At 40.8% G+C, this 14,559-nt stretch overlaps 1 pseudogene; it reads right to left on the bottom strand.

Annotated features, from left to right (window-relative positions):
• Positions 1 to 3,383: 3,383 nt before the first annotated feature.
• On the bottom strand, positions 3,384 to 12,609 carry LOC109212932 (annotated as a pseudogene).
• Between the last annotated feature and the right edge of the window lie 1,950 nt (positions 12,610 to 14,559).

Here is a 14,559-nt window from a genome sequence, read left to right as displayed (position 1 = left end):
CTTAGAGGTTTCACATGCCATGTTGAATCCATTTAGAACCCGGACTGCAGGTACGATTTGATCTTGTAGACTGAGCTACTCTACGAACCTTGATCGGATGATGTTGGCCGAGCTACCTGGATCAATTAACACACTCTTAACTCGAGATTTATTTATGAGTACAGATATTACCAGTGCATCATTGTGGGGCTGCACGATCCCTTCCACGTCCTCATCATTGAATGACAAAGTTCCTTCTGGTATGTAATCTCGAGTCCGATTTTCTCTTGTGATGGATACTTTGGTGCGTTTTGACATTGGCCCTTGGGGAACATCGACCCCACCAATGATCATATTAATGACGTGTTGAGGTTCTTCTTGCTCGGTTTATTTATTAGAATCCCTATTTCTGAAATGATTCTTGGCTCGATCGCTCAGGAATTCTCGAAGATGCCCATTGTTGATAGCCGGGCTACTTCCTCTCTCAATTGTCGGCAATCCTCTATTCTATGGCCGTGGGTGCCATGATATTTCCACATCTGGTTAGGATCCCTTTGGGCAGGATTGGACTGTAGGGGTCGAGGCCATTGGATGTCTTTGACGCGTTGATATCTGATACAATGGAGGCAGCGTCGATGTTAAAGTTATATTCCGATAACCTCAGTGCTTCCTTAGGTTCGGTAGGTCTGTCGAAGCCGTTCTTGCTCATGAGTCCCCGGTTGTTCTGACCTCGATCACTTCTCCTTTCACTCCGCATAGAATTCTGCCTGGACCCACTGCTTCTTCGATCTCCATTATAAGGATGATACCGATCACTATTTGACCTTGGTCATGGTCAATATCTCTCTTGACTCTGTCAACGGTTCTGATAGGATAAATGGACCTCGAAGGAGCCCCGAGTTGGTCATCTTCGACTCTGATTTTTGATTGATATCGCTTATTACATCGGCCCAAGTGATAGATGGATATTCTATCAGATTTTGCTTTAACTGTTGTGAAGCCATCGGGCTTTGAACATTGAGTCCCTGGGTGAAAGCTTGAACGGCCCAATCATCAACGACCGATGGCAGGTCTATCCGTTCCATTTGAAATCGGGACACGAACTCTCAGAGCATCTCATTATCCTTTTGTCTTACTTTGAAGAGGTCCGACTTACTGGTCTCGGCCTTGATAGCCCTAGTGTGTGCTTTCACGAAAGAGTTTGCAAGCACAACAAATGAGTCAATAGGATTAGGAGGTAAGTAGTGATACCATATTATAGCTCCCTTTGACAGGGTCTCTCCGAATTTCTTCGACAAAACAGACTCGATCTCATAATCTTCCAAGTTGCTCCCTTTGATGGCGCATGTGTAGGAAGTGGCATGCTCGTTTGGGTCGATCGTCCTGTTACACTTAAGAATCTCGGGCACATAGAATTTTCTAGGGATCGGCTTCGGGGCCGCACTCGACGAGAATGGTTTTTGCACGAACTTCTTGGAATCCAAGCCTTCCAGTATCGTCGGTGCTCTCGCAATTTGGTCGACCCTGGAATTGTAGGTTTCTACCTTCTTGCATTTGCCTCGATTTTCTTCTCCCCTGTTTCTATCCGTTTTGCCAGCTCCTCGAGTATTTTTATGATCTCAGGGTTAGTTCCCGACTCATCTACATTCGACCTCTCCGTGACCGTTTCTTCCCCGCGGATGATTTCCCGGGACGGATCAGGTTTAGTTCTGCTCGGTGCGCGGCTTTGGTTCTGTAACTGAGCTATCACCTCCTGTTGAGCCTGTAACATTTCGAAGATTATCCGTAGATTGATCCTGTCTTCTCCATTATTTTGAGCATTCTGCGCTATCGATCGGGCTACCCCACAGATGCTATTCTCAGGGTCGGTAGGCAGGTTTGTGTCGATAGCCACATGTGAGTTAGTGTCCAATGGGTCCTCGACTGGAATTCCGATAGGATCAATAGACGGTACCTCATTATTGGGAGCTTTGTTGTTATTTTTACCGTGGTGACCGGATTCATTTTCAGCAGGCAGGGGTGCTAATTGTGAGTTTGACATTTTGAGCTTTAACATGAAATTAGAGACACTTCAAAGAACAAGTGTAAAGTTGTGTGTGTTATGAAAATTTGTATCAAATAACCACTATTATCCTTAGCCCCATGGTGGGCGCCAAACTGTTTACCCGCAAAATTGGATAACAATTAAATTTGTAAGTAGTTTTAAGGATAGGTGGATTAAATTGATACAAAGCGATAAATTAAGTTGCAATTGAAATCAAGTATGATAAAATAAATTCAAACCACACGAATTGAATAGTAACAACCTTGGGAAGTGAAACACCCTTGAACAGAATGCACTTCAATCAGTGTCAAGACACAATTGAGTAAGAACTTTTAAAGAGAAAATAATGGTATATTTCTTCTAAATGTGTGTAATGATATTTTTTACAAATAATCAAAACCCCTTTATATAGTAGGGGAGTCCTACTTTAGGTACAATTCTATAAAAGGTAAAAATGCCATCATTTGCTAATTAACAGGTTTCTTATTGATACGTGCCGAGATTCTGACCGTGATACCCGACCAGTTATGGATATTTCGGTCTTCCGTTATTCGGTTTAGCAATGTTTCCTCGAGCTCATTCCGGGTCAGGGTCAATTCCGGGGTCATGTACTCGATGTTCTCGAGGACGGGCCTTCTGACCTCGTATCCTGGTTCGATGGAACCCGGTGTCACCTTCAACCATCACGTTTCAGTCCCGACCTGTCATGCAGTAGACGAGCCTGATTTTGACTGTATATAATATTATTTTTCAACTTAACTTCAAATACTACTTTTTTTCCTTCAAAAATCACAATTTTTATGTCCAAACACCTACTGAGTCTCATATTTGGCCAAATTTGACCATAGCCATATTTTAAGAACTATAATATTACTTGGTAAAAAGCTTGCAATACCATAGAAGGTCAACGAAGAAAGAAGTGTGAAAAGGAATGAGCATCTAATTTAAAATTTTAAAGCGGCCTAATTAAAGCAATCAAAATCATTATAAAGCCCTTAAAAAATACCCCTATCAAATATCACACATCAATTATTCAAGCGGTATTAAGGAGCATACTCATGTTCACATTAACGCAAGGAAAACAGAGTAACGATTGAACAATTCAAAGTTTGAACAAATCGTAGTTGAAGGAGAAACTTTACCAATTATTTTTTGGTAGGCTCAATCTTGCCTTGTTTTACATTACGGATAAAGGAACAGAATCATAACTATTGTGAACCCTTTTACTTTCATCTTTTACATACAGTAAAGAGATTTAAAAAGTATTATTAAAAATATCTATTTAGTTATATATTATTGGTGGGAATGTCATGAGATGGAGTGAGTCCATGACGATGGACTTGCCCATGATTTGCCTACTTCAGTTTGATAGAATTGATGTGGAAGCTTTTCTTGTACGCACAACTTTTACATTTGTCTTAATAATCAGGAAGAAGACTAGACGGTACACAATTAGTGTGCCTACTAGAATGGAAAGGTCTATCCACTTTGAGTATGCCATTTCTACTTGCCATTTATCTCTCAAGACATCTTCTCCACTGATTGTATGATTGTTTCCGTTCAGATTGTCAGTGAACGTTAGCCCATCAAATTCATTCTTAAACATGCCTTGGTAAGCATACTTGTGGAACGAAAGGTAGTATAATGGGTACTTCCAGATTGGTTTAGGCAACTCATTAGGTGTTTGGAAAAAACCACCACTTAATATCTGTAGTCCTTGTATTCCTGCGCCTATCGCAATGCCCATGAGGAAATTGGGTACGATAGCTGCAACATTGACCATTAGGCTCTCGACTATCATCGTACTGGTGAAAAGGACCAAAGCGAAGTAGATGAAATGCCCAAATCCATTTTGAAATCCAGTGAGGAAATAGGCAATGGCACCTGGAACCAATGAAATTAGTAGCAAGTACGGAATAGAAGAAAGAGTGTTGCCAATCACAAAAGCACAACAACCATAATGTCCGTTCAAGTTTTCTCTTTGAAACACCTGCATTTTCTCGAAGAAATCAAATTAATTAGTCAAGATAAAAGCTTAAACAGAGAATTCGTTAGTTATGACGATGAAACAAGAATATCTTCATGTCATCCACAAATGAAGGGAATCCACCAACTGTCATAAATGTCATAAAAGAAACAATGAAAGCCACCATTAGACCTCTTTCCTAAAAAGTTAATATTCAAAAATCTGTTATAATTCATAAATTGTGTGTTCATCTAGCAGTACTGAAATATCTTTTGATTCCTTATCTCTATTAATTAATTATTTATACCTCGATTGAACCATAGCTTGAGTCGACATTATAGTAGATAGAGCCAAGACTTAAAGCAGTGACAACATAAGATGCGAATCACATCCAATAGTAGCCAAGATCGCGGAACATGTTCACAGAAGACCTCCTCGTCAAAACAAGGCTTTGCGTAGTAAAGTTCGCATGGCTTCTTTTTTCCAATATTTCACCACCCTGAAAATATATAATGGCGGTTAGAGTGATTCTTTCTCATCACTTTCAAATGACCCCTCCTCCTTCCTTTCCCTTTAGGTAATTGTATCTTACCAGTTGACATATTTTTAAAACCTAGCTCTGAATTTTATAATATCCCTCAGATGTTTTGTATGAATTAATGAGAAGATCTACAACTTCTTCTGTCTGTTTTCTTCCAGCTAAACCATGTTTGATATCCTATTAATAGCGCAATAAGACATTCAATAAAACTGCAAAGTTTGGCCTCAATATCCTAGAAAAGGAAAGAGTATGTCTACTATTTAAAAGGTGTACCTCATCAAAATCTTTGCTAATTATTTTAAGAAAATGGTCAGACGGATTCTGAAGGGTTGGGCAAGGGAAACCATTTGTCCCGAAAAACTATCATAACAAAAGAAGAGATTAAAAACATACTAGCAAACTGATGAAGATTTTACATATACTTGCACTAGTAAGTCTTTAGTAGTTCATCTAAACATACCTCAATTGCTTTCCCTTTTGATAATTGCTACTTACCTGTTGACATATTTCTAAAACTTGGTTCTGAATTTTATGATATCCCTCAGATGATTTATATGAATTAATGAGAAGATCTACCACTTCTTCTGTCGGTTTTCTTCCAGCTAAACCATGTTCGATATCCTATTGATAGGGCAGTAACATTCAGTAAAGATGCCAAATTTGGCCTCAATATCATAGAAAAGGAAAGAGTATGGATACCATTTAAAGGGTTTACCTCATAAAAATCTTTGCTAATTGTTTTAAGAAAATGATCTGACGGATTTTGAAGAGCTGGGCAAGGGAAACCATTTGTCCCAAAAAACTAACATAACAAAAAAAAAGAGATTAAAAACATACTAGCAAACTGATGAAGATTCTACATATACTTGCACTAGTAAGTCTTTAGTAGTTCATCTAAACATACCTCAATTGCTGCACTAGCAGGTCCAAAATACACTGTTCTTCCTGAAGACATGAGGCATAGATTGTGGAAGAGGTTGAAAACTTCAGCACTGGGCTGATGAATAGATATAATAATGGTTCTTCCCAATCTTTGGCGTGAAATTCCGCTCATCACATAACAAGATGCAGCACTGTCGTGACCACTGGTTGGTTCATCGAGGAAGAGAAGTTTTGGTCGCGTTAGAATCTCCATGCAAATATTAAGTCTCCTCTTTTTTCCTCTGCTAATTCCTTTAGTGCCCGATCCTCCAATTCTTGTGTTCATTGCATCTTAATTGCAACCGCATCTCCTTTATAGTCTGCTCTGCTATTTGAATTTTCTTTGATTTTGTCGTGGAATCTGGCAGTTGGAGTTGCGCAGAGTAGTAAACAGCTTCTTTAACAGTTAGTGTTGCCAGCAGAGTTTTATCTTGAGTCACGTATGCCTGGTTTTACAGGATAAAGAGCATTGAGTTTGAGTCTGAAACCGAAATAATAACTTTTGGGCCTCAAAATACGTTTATGCAGTTAAAAAAATTACTTTTCTAACTAAAACGCAGTATTATACTGCGTTTTACTTTAACATAAATCTAGCCGTTAAAGTAAAATGCAGTATAATACTGCATTTTAGGAAAGCGCATTATTATACTGCGCTTTGCTTCTTTGTTGGGCCCACCAATAAGTGTTATGCGATTAATTGACATAACAATAATTCAAATATATAAAGCGCGGTATTATACTGCATTTTACATAAAAAAATTCTGCACCTCGAGCTAGGACTTCCCTTATTTAAAGGCGTTAGGATTTTAAGAAAATCCATTCAAAACTTTCCTTCAAACTTCCGTTCATAGTTTTCTTCTTGTTATCAAGTATTTGTTTATAATGTCTGAAGAGTCAAAAATAAGGGTTTCATTATATTGGGGGGTGAGGTTTAATGGAGAATAACTCTGTGAGGTATAGTTCGCCTCCACAGTGTCATGTTAAATTGCCGCTTACAATGGAGTACGAAAAATTGGTATCGTTGTTACGTAAGAAAATGAGTGTGAGGAAACATTCGGTGAACCTTAAAGTAACCGGTAGATTTCTGTATTCTGTGACTCCGTAGGGGTTTTCTTATTATTCTGAGTTTAACATCGAAGATGATGAAACTCTTAGAGATTTTTGCGGATTCCGGATGAATACAGGGAATTTATTGTAATAAAATTGTTGGAAATGTACGTCAAGGTTGAAGACGTTCCCAATAATGACGTTGTGCATAGTAGGGATAAACCCTAGTCATCGAGTGGTTATTCTGGAGCAGTTTTTGCCGGACATATTCCTGATGAAAGAGCTTGCCTTGATTTAAACTTATCACCACCGATGAATGAGCAACGAGGAAATAAATTTTCGACTTTATATAATCCTCAAGACGACTGGTAAACTTCAATTTTTCTACGCTTTAGCGATGTTTATTTTATGTTTGAATTGGATTTGTATTAACACTCATATTTTTATAGGGGGTACCATCCGGATATGAATTTTACAAGTTATGACCCCGCTCCTAGTTGGAATATGCGTAGTTCTAGCGTGTTGGACCACGGTGGTCCATCCGGGAGTCATCACCAACAAGAAAATATCCATCATGGAACGTCAACACAGTACGACTTGTAAGTGAAGTGATATAGCTATATGTCAATTATATATCAAGTTGAGTAGCTTATCATTTTGTTCTTTTTGTGCACTGAAAACGAGCAACTTGATGTTCCTGACCTCACACAGTTGCCCATAGACGACGTATTCACTCATGATTTGGCAGATGCACAGAGTCAGGAAGATGATTGTGATTATGACAACAATGCCGATGAGTCTGGAGATGACACACCCTTCCCTGATGAGGGTGATGATGATGAGGAAGTGAATGTCGAACCTGAGCTGACGAGGGAGCATGTTCCTCCACCTCCCGTTAGACCAAGAGTGTACGAGTCCCACGTGCCGCTTCATGAGCGGAATATTCCCTACCTTGATAATTTGCCAAGTATGCCGGATGTGGATGCCCTCACAAGGGATGCTAACGAATTTTGGTCAGCAATGTGGGATGAGTCTAGACCAGCGGTACTGGCAAAGGGCATGTATTATCCCGATAAAGCTCGCCTAATCAGGGCTGTAAAAATCTACAGCGTAAGAGAGTGCCGTGAGATGACGGAGAGGGAGTAAACTACATAGGTATACAAGGCTGTATGCCGTAGAGACTTTATGGGTTGTTACTGGATGTTGCGTGCCAGCAAGAAAAACTCAGGGTTGTGGAAAGTGGGTAAATATATTAGCACCCACAGATGTGAAATGGACACATTCAATGAGAATCACTTCAACTTGGATGTAGACTTGATTTCTCTTGTCTTGATTCCATACTTGGAAGTGTCCATTAGGTTCAAGATTAAAGAGTGTATTACAGCCGTCAACCAGGAGTATGGGTGTACTATAACTAAAAGAAAGGCATATCTCGGGCGCAAACGTGATTTTGAAATTATTTATGGTGACTGGGATAAGGCATTTTCATCTCTACCCAGGTACTTGGCCGCATCGCAAGCGGAATTTCATGTCATTTGGACATGGTTTGATAGACTTTTTGATCGAAAGCGGAATTTGGAAGGTTTTAGAATTCTTAGGCTTGAATCCGATGCAAACTTGGTGTTTTAATGTTGTTTTGAGCGTTTCGAAGGTTGGAACAAGTTTGAATGATTTTATGGGATATGTTGGTGTGTTTGGTTGAGGTCCCGAGGGCCTCGGGTGAGTTTCGGGTGGTTGAGCAAATCATTTCAAGTTGAAAAGATTGCAGAAAAATCTGCTGTTGGTGTTGCAGGCTTTTGGCCTTCGCGTTCGCGAAGGGTTAGGATGGGAGGCTGTGAAGTTGGCCTTCACGTTCGCGAAAGAGGTCACGCGATCGCGAAGGGTTCAGTTCAATGGTCATCACGTTCGCGAGTGGTTAGTCGTGTTCGCGTAGAGGAAAGGCGAGCAACTGGGTCCAGGTCAGATTAGTCTTCGCATTCGCGAGTGGGTGGCCGCCTTCACAGTGAGTTGTGAAGCTAAAGGTTCGCGTTCGCGTACGTTTAGTCGCATTCGCGATGAAGGGAAAAATGGTCAACGTCAGGTTGTGCTTCGCGAACGCGAGGCTTTGACCGCGTTCGCGATGAAGGTTTTTAAGTGTTGGGCAGAATGTTCTAAAAGACCATTTTCGCGATTGTGGGTATAAGTTTCACCATTTTTAGTCGGTTTTGGAGCTTGGGAGAGCAAATTGAAGAGAACTTCTTATAGGCAAAATTCTGGCCTCAAGTCTTCCAAACTGGCCCAACATCAACACACGGAGATCACATCTTGCCCCTCGATCAAGGAATCACAAGCCATCAATGCACATCTGGTACGGAGCGCTCATGCGCGCATACGAATGCGTGGAACAAATTCAAAGAGTTGCATTTCAAGCTGAATCAAGGACGCACGATAAGAAATCAAGAATGTGAAGTTTTTCCTAAAGGTTCTGCAGCCTCCCNCACCTGCTTCGCCTCAAACTAACATCTCTTTATACCCTTCCACCGTCCTAAACATCATGCAATCACTTAATCTTCCTGAGTCTGAACTCATATCACAACATGAAATTTGCTTCATTCCCCAACTAGAAAACATGGAAAGATCCTTCAACACACCCATAACTTGGGGCTACATATCAAATCAAGATGGAATTCAAGCACCAAATAGTTCTTTCTACCCTCAAGCAGACCCTTCTCGTCTCATTCAAATCATTTGAACACATCTTGCAGTCACATCACACTCATCACGTAACTATCCAGTCAGCACTTCCCTTAATAGGGACACAATCGAACATATAGATCCAGAAACACGCGCTCGCGCAATCAACAGCTCAGGGCTCAAGCTATAGGCAAAATCCGGCCTCAAGTCTTCCAGACTGGCCCAACATCAACACACAGAGATCACATCTCGCCCCTCGATCAGGGAATCACAAGCCATCATACACATCTGGTACTGAGTGCTCATGTGCGCATACGAACGCGTGGAAGGAATTCAAAGAGTTACATTTCAAGCTGAATCAAGGACGCATGATAAGAATTCAAGAATGTGAAGTTTTTCCTAAAGGTTCTGCAGCCTCCCGAGGATAAGCACAAACGTCTCCGTACCGATCCGCGAGACTCTACTAAACCTGCTCCTGACTCGCGAGACCTATGTAACCTAGGCTCTGATGCCAACTTGTCACGACCCTAAAATCGACCCGGTCGTGATGGCGCCTATCGTGAAACTAGGCTAGCCGACACAACTCCCGAATTAACCATTATTCAATAAAAGTCATCTTTATACCATTTATTAATCAACAAAATACCATTTATTAATCAACAATCTCATGATGTAAGTCTAAATGGATAGTGCGGAATATATACACAAGCCCGACATCGGGGTGTCACAAGTCACGAGCATCTACTAAGGTCTGAACACAACTAAGAATCTAAAATGTACTAAATACAGTCTAAGGAAGTCAAGAGGGTGAAAAGCAGTGCTGCGAACGTCGGGCAGCTATGTTGCTAACTCCAATGACTCTGCCACTGAGCAATCAACACCCGCTACCGGGTTCAAAATAATACCTGAATCTGCACACAAGGTGCAGGGAGTAATGTGAGTACGCCAACTCAGTAAGTAATAAAAGTAAATGAAAGTTGAGCAGTAAGAAAACACGTAAGCCACGTCATAACGCTACAGCAAATGCAGTACATTTCCAAAACAGTACAGAAATTATTTACTTCGTAAATCGTGCTTAATTTCAGTAAAACCTTTTTAAAAAAACTTTCAATAGTTTCAAAACGAGTGATAAAGATAGTGAGTAAAAATGATAGAAACGTAAATAGCCCCTCGGGCAAAACATGTACCATAAACCGCCCCTCGGGCATAATATCAACAGAACCAGCCCCTCGGGCTACCTCACAATCACTCGTAATCAGCCCCTCGGGCATAACATGAATCAAGAACCGCCCCTCGAGCAACATGGATCAAGAACAGTCCCTCGGGCTTCAATATGAAACAACAACAGCCTATGACTTTCTAGGGTGTAGGTAGGTACCACTTTTATCAGTTACGTATCTTAATTTGTTTTGGAGATTTCTTGTTGCTATCAATAGATTTCTTGTTGCTATCGGGACCTCAACCAAACACACCAACATATACCATAACATCATTCAAACTTGTTCCAACCTTCGAAACGCTAAAAAAATATCAAAACACCAAATTTGCATCAGATTCAAGCCTAAGAATTCTAAAAACTTCCAAATTCCGCTTTCGATCAAAAAGTCTATCAAACCAAACCCGAATGACCTAATATTTTTCACACACATCCCAAATGACACAACGGACCTACTGCAACTTCCGAAATTCCATTTCGACCCCTATATCAAAATCTCACCTATCAACCGGAAAACGCCAAAATTTCAATTTCGCCAATTCAAGCCTAAACCTTCCACGGACCTCCAAAATACATTCCGATTACGCTCCTAAGTCCCAAATCACCTAATGGAGCTAACCAAATCATAAAAATTCCAATCCGAGATCATATGCTAACAAGTCAAAACTTGGTCAAACCTTTCAAATTTTAAGTTTCAAACTGAGAATTGTTCTCCCAAATTCATTCCGATTACCCTGAAAACCAAAACCGATGATTTATATAAGTCATAATACATCACACGGGGCTAGTCATGCCCGAGAACTGGCGAGCGAAGTGCAAAAGCTCAAAACGACCGGTCGGGTCGTTACACTATCAGGATCATCCTCATCAAGTCGCCTCTTTATGTGAGGATGCGCTGCAACATGATCGTCAGTAGAGATGGTAGGATCGGTAGAAGGGGCCGTCGGTCCGTCAGCAACCTACAAAATAATTAGTAAGCTTAGTATATGAAACTATATATTAGTAATGTACGTGTTAAGTCAAAACATTTTCTTACCATGGTCATGTCGGGATCCTAAATATAAGCATCCGTGGTGTCCGCATAATCGCATAAAGTGGGCTCTGTGATGGGCTAGGACGAAGCTTAATAAGAAAATTAAAAATTAATTTATGGCAAATCATTAAGGAAAAAAACAGATTAAAATTTAATAGTAATACAAACATACCTGCGCCTGTGATAGATCCGCAGCAACCGCCGGGGATAAGCCAAAACTTAACCTGCGCCCACCATCCACGTCTCGGGTCAACCGATCCTCAGCTGCGATAGATGGGCCTGAAAAGAACTGCTCTACATCTCCGTCGAATGTACCCGTGATCAACAATGGATCTGACGGGGTGACCTGCGATGCTGGCAGCTCCAGCTGAGGGCTGTACGACGGCATGCTGCTGGACAACTCGTCTTGCTGACGGATGTAACCCTGCTGATCATCTCCAAGATCATCATCAGGTGCCTCAACGCCCCCTTGCTGGGGACCACCTCCTCGCCGTCCCCCACGACCCCGTGGGGCACCCCTGCCTCGTGGGATAGCCCTACCTCATAGGGCAGCCCTGGCTTGTGCCCGACCCCTGCCTCGTGCGACAGGTTTACCTCGATGGTGCTACTCTAGCGCCACACACTCAGCAGCGTGATCTAACCTCTCGTCCTCTCTGGCTCGCTGCAGTGTCTGGAGAGCCAGCTCTACCACCTGTCGGCCATACTCAGCGAATGTAGGATTGTCGGCATGCTACTGCATCTGCAGTCCCAACCGGTAGACTAAATGATGACCAATAGCCTGCACAACATTTAAAATATTAATTACATAACGCTATATCACAGTTATAAGAATGGGTTCCAAAAAAACATACCAGTGCTCGTGCCTCCCAGCGTATGGTCTGTACCGACCGCCAGCTTGATGAACGGGGTTCCCGATCATCAGTCGGGTGTGATGGCGATACTAGGACGTATACATCTCAATAGTCGCCGCCTGGATCTGTGAAGGTGGGGGTGGAACCAGGTCCTATCGCTGGTCGCAAGTATGGACCTGCGCCTCTAGCCATGCTACAAATGCGTCGTCCACCCTCGAACGATCATCCCGCTGATAATGTGTAGCCTCCCTTGTAGGCCCCCTCGGTATAGTCTGTGGACGGCCAAACTGGAGAAGTACCCGCTCTGTGGCATGATGCTCCACAATATCGAGGCACATCAGCGGGACGGAAGTCCTCCAAATCAGTCGGGCAGGCCAGCTATCAATTCGTCGCTGTATGGTGTCCAGATGAACTATCAAATAATAACATGGACCAAAGCCAAACTTTATGAGGGGCCTTAACTTTTTTTTTTCAAAAAAAAATTATTTACTTATTTGAAGTTTATTTTCTAGCATTTCTTAGATACAAAGTTATTAATAATTTTCTTATAATCAATAACTTCTAATAAGTCTTTCTTAATTGACAATATAACTAATATATTTAATCTTTATTGAGACATTGTTGATCTTAGGTGAGATTTTATCAATTTTAATTTTAGAAAAAAAAATTCCGCTAAAAATAACGAAAACAAGAGTTATTAACACGATTCCATAAGTAATATAGGCATTGGAAAAAGAATCAAATTTATTTATTTAATTGAGTGCATCAATTAAACTTTTATCTTCTAATCGTACTATTTCTAAATATTTTTAATTCCGAAAATAAATCTAAACCGTCAAAATCGAATTGATTATTATGCTTTAAGGAACATTCAAAATTAAGGCAATACTTCTTAAAAAATTTACCCTCTAGTGATCTTAATTTTTACCGCTAAGTAGAAAAACAAAAAATATTTTCATATGCTTCGAATTGTTCAAATCTATTTTAAAGTGAAAAAATAGCCATGTCTACTATGTAAAAAGTAATCAACTCCAAAGGACTCTTCGAAAGATTTTGAGATTTTATTATCAACATTCTCATCAAATTGTTACTTTCTATATATCATACATTTCTTACGAAATTTGGGTTCGATATTCATTTCAAGTGCAATTTTCTTGGCAGAAATCATAGAAGTCGCAAATCTTTCTTCTCGGTAAGAAATCAAACTTTTCCACTTCATAGAACCTTCTTTTAAACTTATATATAGTCTATTAGGTGTAACAAAAAAAATGGGGCCCCATAAATTTGGGGCCTAAAGCAGTTGCTTTACTTGCTTTATGGAAGGGCCGCCCCTGCTTTCGTCTATCCTCGGTTCCAAGTGTCATTCTGCCATTCGAATATTTAATGTCAATCAATTTTACCCTATATAGATAGTCCACATGCTTTCCGGTGGCACATCTTTGTGTCACTGGGAAGTTGGTGAAAATTCTTTTCTTGGCGGAAAATTTTCTGAACCCTTCTTAAAAGTTTCTGATGCTTGATAAGATGCACGTTTCTGTACATTTAATACCCCGAAAACGTGTTCTCCATGATTTAACAATATTTTTTCCGGTTCTCAAGGTAATCACGGCCACGATTTTAGCCTCTATTCCTTTACTTATACGCCTCATCCTTCTTCTTTTACACTTATTAGTTTTACGAACTCTCTCAACTTCTTTGCATCCAACTCTTTTCTGCTTTCACCTTTCTTTAATCTTCTTCAAAGAGTTCTTATTACCTTATGCTAATCATGGCTTCTTTCACTAACTCCTCCAAGAACTTCGGTTTTCTCTTCGGTGGGGGTCCGAAGGAGAGCAAAGACAAAGAAATCGACGTTGATACTGACCCCCCTATGGTGAGCATCATCATCCCCAAACGTCTCAACACAGCCAAGGACTTCGAAGAGAAGTTCCCTTCTTCAAATTCCCGCACTTGGGTTGTCGTGAAATACCCTTCTTCTATCCGCCCTTCCAACATTCTTGTTGTGAAGGAGGACTGTGATTGCCACAACTTGAACATTATTGCACCCGATCTGGTAGAGCGAGTAGCCTTCTCTAAGAAGGGCTTCATGTACGTTTATATGTACCCATTTACTTTGGGTGCATTTTCTTTGAGCGGGGGACTTGACCCCATAATTTTGGAGTTGTTCCATCGATACCAATTTTGTTTGTCATATGTAGGCGCTTCGGTGTGGCGAATGGTGGCCTGTTTGTGGTGGCTGTGCTAGGAAATGCATGAGGATCTCACCTTGGCTCGTATGATGAATCTCT

Source organism: Nicotiana attenuata, unplaced genomic scaffold (genome assembly GCF_001879085.1).
Source record: "Nicotiana attenuata strain UT unplaced genomic scaffold, NIATTr2, whole genome shotgun sequence".
Lineage (NCBI taxonomy): Eukaryota > Viridiplantae > Streptophyta > Magnoliopsida > Solanales > Solanaceae > Nicotiana > Nicotiana attenuata.
The sequence above is the reverse complement of the archived record's forward strand: the minus strand, read 5'-3'. Positions and strand labels throughout refer to the sequence as shown.